Raw genomic sequence first — 8,071 nt, 5'->3', positions numbered from 1 at the left:
AGTGAGTTGCTCCATAATGCTGCTGCTGCTAAGTCGCATCAGTCGTGTCCGACTCTTTGCGACCCCATACATGGCAGCCCACCAGGCTCCTCTGTCCCTGGGATTCTCCAGGCAAGAACACTGGAGTGGGTTGCCATTTCCTTCTCCAATGCATGAGAGTGAAAAGTGAAAGTGAAGTCTCTCAGTTGTGTCCGACTCTTTGCGACCCCATGGACTGCAGCCTACCAGGCTCCTCCATCCATGGGATCCAGGCAAGAGTACTGGAGTGGGGTGCCATTGCCTTCTCCAGAGTTGCCCCATAGCTTCAGTAAATCCCTTTGTTGTTGCTTTTTGTTTGTTGCTTAAGGTAACATTTCTACCAAAGATAACAGGGCCATGGGGCTTTTCTCTGTAACCCCTGAATTAGGGGAAATGTTAGCGAGCTATCAGGAAGGACTTTATTTTCCTTGCCAGGTTCCTAAGGTAATAAACATTATTTTTATGAACGAGTGAGTATTCCCGAGATAGGCGTTATTGATTCAAAGGGATTTTCAACAAAGTGTCTTATTTTCTACTCAACTTCTCTTCTGTTAAGTTGCTTCAAGTGTCCAGATCTCCACCCTGCTTCTTCCCCACTCTGGTGTCCCCAGACCCCCACTGTCCTAAAAAGGAGACTCCAGGGTCAGATACCAAGGTTACAGCCCTGTCACGCCCTCCACAGTGATTAATAGGGATGATACCCAATGATGACTTTTCTCCCACATTTGGGGCACAGAGAAGTGTGGTTTCCCTACATTCCAACAGAGATACTACAAAGTCACAAAGGAAAAAATCTTGACAATGAGAGACATGCTATTCAACTATTTTTCCCGTTACGTTTGTCCTTCTGTCCTTCCATCTTGTGGGAAATGGGACAGCCCACTTCATGATTTACCTAGGGCCAGTCTAACAAGCCCACACATGTGTTTGCAGGCTAAAGAATACAGCCACCTAGGGATGGGCAAAAATCCTACACAGCCTTCCTTCCCAGGACTGTCTGGGATGGTTGGTGCCTGGCCCTATCCCTGGGGCTGTGGAACACAAGGCTCTAGGGTCAACACGGGATCACGCCTCGGAGGGAGGACCTAGGCTGAGTGCCCACAGTAGAACCAGTCCCTCCCTGAGAGAGTCAGAGCATCCTTGAGACTGAGGAGGCCCGTCTGCCACATCATCATCCCCTCCCCCGGGCACTCCCAGTGTACCAGGTCTGGGCACTCAGGAGGAAAGGAGATAAAGCAGTCTGGACCCGGCCACTTGTTCAGATCCCTCCTGTCTGCAAAGCTCTAGTGAGACTGTCACTCACCCTAAGGGAGGGGGCTAGCAGAGTTTTGATAAATCCTTCTAAGACCACACAGGATAAAAGAGTAGGGTGAGGATATGAATACAGATATAGTCCTAAGTTTCAACATCTGTAGTGAGAACCTTTAGGCAGCAGGAAGGGTGGGAACCGCTGAGACCCCCTGAGGTCTGCACAGGGAGAAATGGGTTGCAGCTGTAAAATGGGGGATTTCAGTTAGACTCGCAGAAGAACTCCTCAGTTGAGAACTGCTAAATATCTCTGGACTTTTGAGATATAGCTCTCCATTTGGAAATGTCACTGGAGGTCTGGGGCGGATTGAGGAAAGGTGAAGAAAGGCCAAGCAAGGCGGGATTTGGGGGTTCCTCAGTAATCCGATATTTGGGTTGACATCCTTTTCAGGGCATAGAAGACAGTGTTTAAGGGTCTGGTGGAGTGAGGGACAGGGGGTGTTCTGAGATCATCAGGCATGGGATCAAATCCTGGCTTTGTCACCCAGCAACCTGTGACTGTAAAACAAGCGCGATCGTGTCCGCTTTCGAGAGTTCTGATAAAGATCAAATGATGTACCAAACATCACATTGCCTGGCCCAATGCAAGCCCTTGATAAATACTAACTGTTACTATTAAGAAAGAAACCCTGAGGTTTGCATCAGAAGTCCCCAGTGCTCTTGCTGGGCCTGTTTCTGCCCCACCCCTCCCCTGGTGACAAGTGCCAGGGCTGGTCCTGATCTCCAGGCTGCTGCCCTCTGGCTGCTCTGCAGGCTGAGACAAGGGCCAGGGCACTGAGCCATTCCAGTGACGGGGCCAAGGACCCCTCTTCCCACCTCCAGCCCCCCACAGGCCGCCAGACCACGGGTCCGGCAGTTCTAGTCCCGTGGGACTTAACACCAGCTCCTCTGGAGCCCGGAGTCCTGATGGCCAGCCCCTCGAGGCAGGGAGTTCCCACTGCCGGCGCCCCTCAGCGAAGGTCTCCGCTCTAGCCCCAGTCTCTGGAGAAACCACTTCCGCAGTGTCCTTGACCTCAGTACTCACAGTCTCCTGGGTGCCCTGCGAGTCTTCGGCAGACCCTTTTCTTCCTGGTCCCCAGCCCCCACCCAAAAGAGGCTGCCTGAGCTGCAGCAGGAAGTTTGGGCTCCCAGCCCGTCTCTGGGGAAGCGGCCTTTGGTTCTCGTCTGAGACGAGCCTCCATGCCCAAACATGGTCAAGTCTGAGCACACAGCCCCAGGACACAAACTCGAGAGGGCAGGTACCCAGCCCAGGGGCTGGCAGCTGTTACCCAGGCCCCTGCCCTGCAATTCCCAGAATCTACTGGGCAACAGGTTTCAAACCACAGACAGCAAATCTGAGAAGCCAGGAAAGACCATCTCGGTATATTTGGAGACATTTCTTCTTCACTTAATCTCTCTGGGCTGGCAGAGAAGTCTGGGATGGGAAATGAGTTTCTTTTTGCCAACGGAAGGGAGGGAGGAGGAGTGGAAGCTCTAAGGGGTGGGGCAGCTGGAGGGGCTGGCGTTTCCAACCTGCCCAGCAGCCAAAACCTTCAGCCTTTGACAACTGTATACTCTGTGACCCTAGGCAGGTCACAATGCCTCTCTGAGCCTCTTGGGATTTTTAAACCTTACTTTGTACAAAGTAGTGATGAGAGTTAGAAATGGTGGCGATTTGGGGCAGGAAAAGAGAAACTCACCTTTTAAAGACCAACCAAGGAGAAGCCGGGAGCAGTGAGCGCTTCACGGCTGTTTCCAGCCGGCCAGGTCTAAGAAGAGCCTGCTTGGCCCGGTGACCTCCCGGTGGTCAAACTGTACAGTTTGGGCGCATGGGCAGAGATGTGTTCCCATCAACAGAGGAGACAAGTGAGCAATAACATTTGAAGGCAAAAACATACTTCTCTCTACTCTTTCATCCTTAAAGTGGTTGTTGGCATGATCCTAGCATCTCTGCCCCTCACTTTACTCCATGGTCAGTTGAAGACACTGAATCTGAAGCTCAAGGCCTTAAATTACTCATCCACGGTTAGCTGCTCTAAGTGCGGGCTGCGTATGTGCACGCATGTGTGTGAGTGCTCAGCCGTATCCGACTCTTTGCAACCCCGTGGATGGTAGCCCGCCAGGCTCCTCTATCCATGGGATTCTCCAGGCAAGAATACTGGAGTGGGCTGCCATTTCCTATTCCAGGGGACCTCCCTGACTCAGGGACAGAACCCAGGTCTCTTGCATTGGCAGGCGGATTCTTCAGCACTGAGCCACCTGGGGAGTCCCCAAATGCAGGAGCCAGAGTCAAAGCTGGTCCTGCCATATTACAGAGCCGGGGCTCTCTCTTCCGAGCCTGGTGCTGCTCTAAGACCTAAAAGCTCACCTCTGTTGTACAGACACCCACCACTTGATAATTTAGAGCTCCTGGGGAGGTGGGCACAGCTCAGCCCTGCCAACTGAAAGAGTTCTAGCCCCTCCTCACTTCTGCCTCTGTTGCTATGAGACAACCAGCCTATTGGGCAGTAAAACGAGAGCAGTGCTCAGGCCCCTAAACTCTCCCCAGCAGTGAGCTCCCTTCCCCCACCCCTTTTCGTAATTGAATCCTATTAACAGGAGAGTAAATCGTCTGTTTAACGGGCACCATAGCCAAGAGGGCGTCTAAAGGCCTCAGACCTTGCAGATGCAGCATTGGCTGTGAAGGACACGGCCCAGAATGAATCCCGAGGGGTGATTTTCCAAGATGGTCCTGGCCCACGCAGGAGCCAGAAGATTCCTGCCTGTGACCTAGTGCAAAAATGCTGGTCCTTCTTTTTCCTTTGGGGGAGAGATCCTCAGTACAACAGACAGCCTTTTAAAAGTACGGCTAAAGGGCTACATTCTTGTAACTGACTAGAGGTATTAAGAGTTACACATTTGGACTTTATAAGCAAACACTAGCCTTCTTCCCAAAGTACTCTCCCCTTGGAAGATGGGAACATACAGGGGCTGGTATATCCTCCTGCTGCATCGAAGCAAACTCTTGCCAAAATGCTTTGACATGCCTCTCTCTTGAGAGTGTGTGGGTGGAAACCCTGCTCCCTGGCTGGCTATGGGGTTTGTGTGGGGCAGATGATTGTAGGTGGAAGGAAGGAAACAATGATGTTCCACTGATAAAGACAGGTGCTCTGAGTTGGCACAGAGGGTTAGAGATCACAAAACTGCTTGCCTGACTTGAACCTTCCAACAATCCCATAAGGTAATAAGCACTGCAGGCTCACAGTCATATTCAGGTAGAGCTCATCCTACCCTTTTTATAGAGGGGAGGGTGGTCATTGGGGTTCAGAGATGTTAAATATACTGCCCAAGGCAAGTACTTGGCCTCTCTGAGCCTCAGTTGGTCCATCTCTAGGATGGAGATATGTATGGTGACTCCTTCAGTGGTTTTTGAGGAATAAGCGATCATCTAAGCTGCCTGACACAACGTGGCAAACTGCGTTTTCCCAGGACTGTACACCAACGCACATCCCATCCCGTGCGCTCTGCTCTGAGCGTGCCGTGAACACACCTCCGTCAAGAGGGTGCTTCTTTGTCCACTCCCCTTCAATCTGGCAGAGATTGTAACTGCCTTGTTAACAGAATGTGCTGGAAGTGACACTGTGATTCCCAAGATTAAGTGGTAAACAGTGGGGCGGGTTTCACTGGACGCTCTCTCTTGACACTCTTCTTCTTGGTGAAGAAGCCAAGAGGCCACACTTGGGTGTTTCAACTGACAGCCCAACTCAGTTCTCGGCCAACGGATAGCACCTCCCAAATGAGTGTGTGAAGGAGCCTGCAGACGACTCCAGCCCCCACACTTGAAGTCCCCCAGCTGAGGCCTCAGACATCACCCAGCCCTCCTGTACCCTCTAGGAATTCCCCATCCACAAAATACGTGAACACATTAAATGGTTGCTTTATGCCCCTATGTTTTGAGAAGATTTGTAACGCAGCCATAATAACTGGAACATGTTGGAAGTGACTTAGAAAGGGAACTGTTATTGTTGCTGGTGATGGTGGTATTACAGAACCAAGAATTAAAAAGCCTGAGATTGTTGCGTGACGTGTATGGGGGAGATTTAGAAATCCTCTGTATACTCTTCTATGAAGTCGCTCACTGCTGCACAGAAAGAACAGAAGGGCAGCAATATAGGAGAGCATTTACATTCATCAAGCATCTACTATGTGCCAGGACAGATCCACATTCATATGGAAATATACATATACACATCCATATACATACACACATATGCACAAACACACATGTGCATACACATGTACACATACATATTCACATTCAGGCAGTAATACTGGAGTGGGTAGCCTTTCCCTTCTCCAGGGGATTTTCCCAACCCAGGGATCGAACCCAGGTCTCCCGCATTGCAGGCAGATTCTTTAGCAGCTGAGTCACAAGGGAAGCCCAAGAATATTGGAGTGGGTAGCCTATCCCTTCTCCAGCGGATCTTCCCGACCCAGGAATCAAACCAGGGTTTCCTGCATTGCAGGCGGATTCTTTACCACCTGAGCTCTAGGGAATCATATATAAGCATACACATATTTAATACACACATATGTGCATGCACACACATACGTAATACACACATGCACAGGAACACATATACACGTGCACACAATATGCTTGTACATATGTACACATATTGCACATATGCATGCACACACACACACACACAAATTGGCAAGCACCTGCATGCGTGCTCTGTCGTGTCTGACTGTTTACAACTCCGTGGACTGTAGCCCACCAGGCTCCTCTGGCCATGGTATTTTTCTTGGCAAGAATACTGGAGTGGGTTGCTATTTCCTCCTTTAGGGAATCTTCCTGACCCAGGGATCGAACCCAGGTATCCCACATTGCAGGTGGATTCCTTACAGTCTGATCCACCTGGGAAGCCCCATATGCAAACACATTCATGTATATACACACACATAAACATATGTACATATACATGCACATGTGCAGGGGCTTCCCTGGTGGCTCAGACGGCCAAGAATCTGCCTGCAATGTAGGGGACCTAGGTTTGATCCCTGGGTCGGGAAGATCCCCTGGAGAAGGAAATGGCAATCCATTCCAGTATTCCTGCCTGCGAAATCCCATGGACAGAGGAGCCTGGCAGGTCACAAGAAGTTGGATACAACTGAGCGACTAGGATGCACATGTGCAACTGTATGCTCACACGTGTGCACGTATACACATATCCATACGTGCACACATACATACGCATATACAAGCACATGCATGTGCATACATGTGCATGTGCATACATGTGCGCGTGTGCATATACATTTACACCTGTATGCATATACATATGCGCACACACACACTTTCCTCTGGGCAGTCCTCACAGGAGGCCTTCTCATCTCGCTTGCCGAGGGCACTTTCCCAGCACGTGAGGTGATGCCGCCGACGGGCACCTGGCTTCACAACCCGGCCTTGACCCCACAGCTCCCCCAGGCTCCCTCGAGGACCAGCGTTTCTTCATGACGTCTGCTTCAGGGCTTTACAGACCTCTTCTCCTCCATCTGTAGCCCTTTCTGGATTGTGCGTCCGCTCACGTATTTACACCCTTTTGAATCAATATCTATTCTCTGCCGCCACTTGGAATAATAAGCCCCATAAATCAAACTGGCAACCCGTGTCCGGAGCCCCTGCTGAGGAGTGTCACTGGCTGAGTGCTACGGAGGAGGGTGTGAGTGACTCTCAGCCCTGGCTAAGCCTCTCGCTCACAAATATTTGCGGACCTGCTGTGCAGAGGTTCTGGATCTGTCACTGTGCTGAGGTGGTCAGACTGAGCCCCTCCCCGGGGAAGCAAGGGGGGGTTTTAGCACTGCGAAAAATCACCACAGAAAAGAAAAAATGATACATTTTAAAGGAGAGGGAATAATGAGGAGCAGAAGAAATCACAACAGAAGATTTTTCTATGGAGTTGAGAAGACAAACACAGGACGGTTAAGGGCCAGAATTCAAATCAACTGACAAGGCGAGTCCGAGGGTAACAGGACAGGTGAGTGAAGATACACCGCGCTCCTTTTTCCTCTGACTCTTGCAGCGACGTTTCCCCCTCGCCTCACTGTTCTTGTTTAGCGACAAGGTGTTCTAGCCTGCTGCGTCATTAAGCATCATTGTAAGCAGTTCGAGATGCTCTGTGAAATAAGGAGGAGCTTACATGAAGAGCCCTGCCGTCTGTCTGAGCAGTAAGGTGGGGGAGGGGTTATGCCGTTTTCTTTCTGCAAAGTCACCTAAGCTCACCATTGACAAGACGGACAACACAGAGGGGCGGGAGGAAGATAAGGCACGGAGATAACGCTGCCACACCGCTCGCCACGCGGAGGGAACTGCTGGTGCGAGGAGGCAGCGCTCCTTCTTTCAGACACTTACAGAAGGATGCAGGCGCTCTCCCTCCGGAGGGCACGGCCCCTCCGCCCCCACCTGCTACTGAACTCTTCCTTTCCGAGGCTCCCAGTCCGCTGTCCTCACCTCACCCCCTGTGCCCTCAGCCATGCCCCTCACTTCTGGTGCCAGGTCAGCGCTCCGATTCAGCGCAGGCAGAGCGCTGCGTGCACCTCCTCCCCAGCACTTCCTCTCTCTGAATTTCGCATTTATTCATGTGCCTTCTTCTTTGACAGGCCTCCCCATGGGGATGCAAGCTTTCTGAGACCCAGGGCAGGAATGCTTCCTACTCACTGTCACATCTCCAACACTCAAGTAAATAGAGAATCTTGGGGGTTTTCTGTTGTTTATTTGGCTTAA

General features: G+C 51.0%; 2 protein-coding genes across 3 annotated transcripts in view; one reads left to right on the top strand and one right to left on the bottom strand.

The window, feature by feature from the left end:
- The window catches only part of KCNMB1 (potassium large conductance calcium-activated channel, subfamily M, beta member 1), a 12,414-nt gene extending 9,981 nt beyond the window's left edge, over nucleotides 1-2,433 (bottom strand). Inside the window, exon 1 of the mRNA XM_010854559.1 lies at nucleotides 2,351-2,433. The gene's annotated coding sequence lies outside the window, so the exon portion shown is untranslated. The remainder of the gene's footprint in view (nucleotides 1-2,350) is intronic.
- KCNIP1 (Kv channel interacting protein 1) overlaps nucleotides 1-8,071 on the top strand; it is a 410,971-nt gene that overhangs the window by 32,621 nt on the left and 370,279 nt on the right. The window lies entirely within an intron of this gene.

This window comes from Bison bison, unplaced genomic scaffold (assembly GCF_000754665.1).
Source record: "Bison bison bison isolate TAMUID 2011002044 unplaced genomic scaffold, Bison_UMD1.0 scf7180017864343, whole genome shotgun sequence".
NCBI lineage: Eukaryota > Metazoa > Chordata > Mammalia > Artiodactyla > Bovidae > Bison > Bison bison.
Note: the sequence above shows the minus strand (reverse complement) of the source record. Positions and strands in the feature narration are given on the sequence as shown.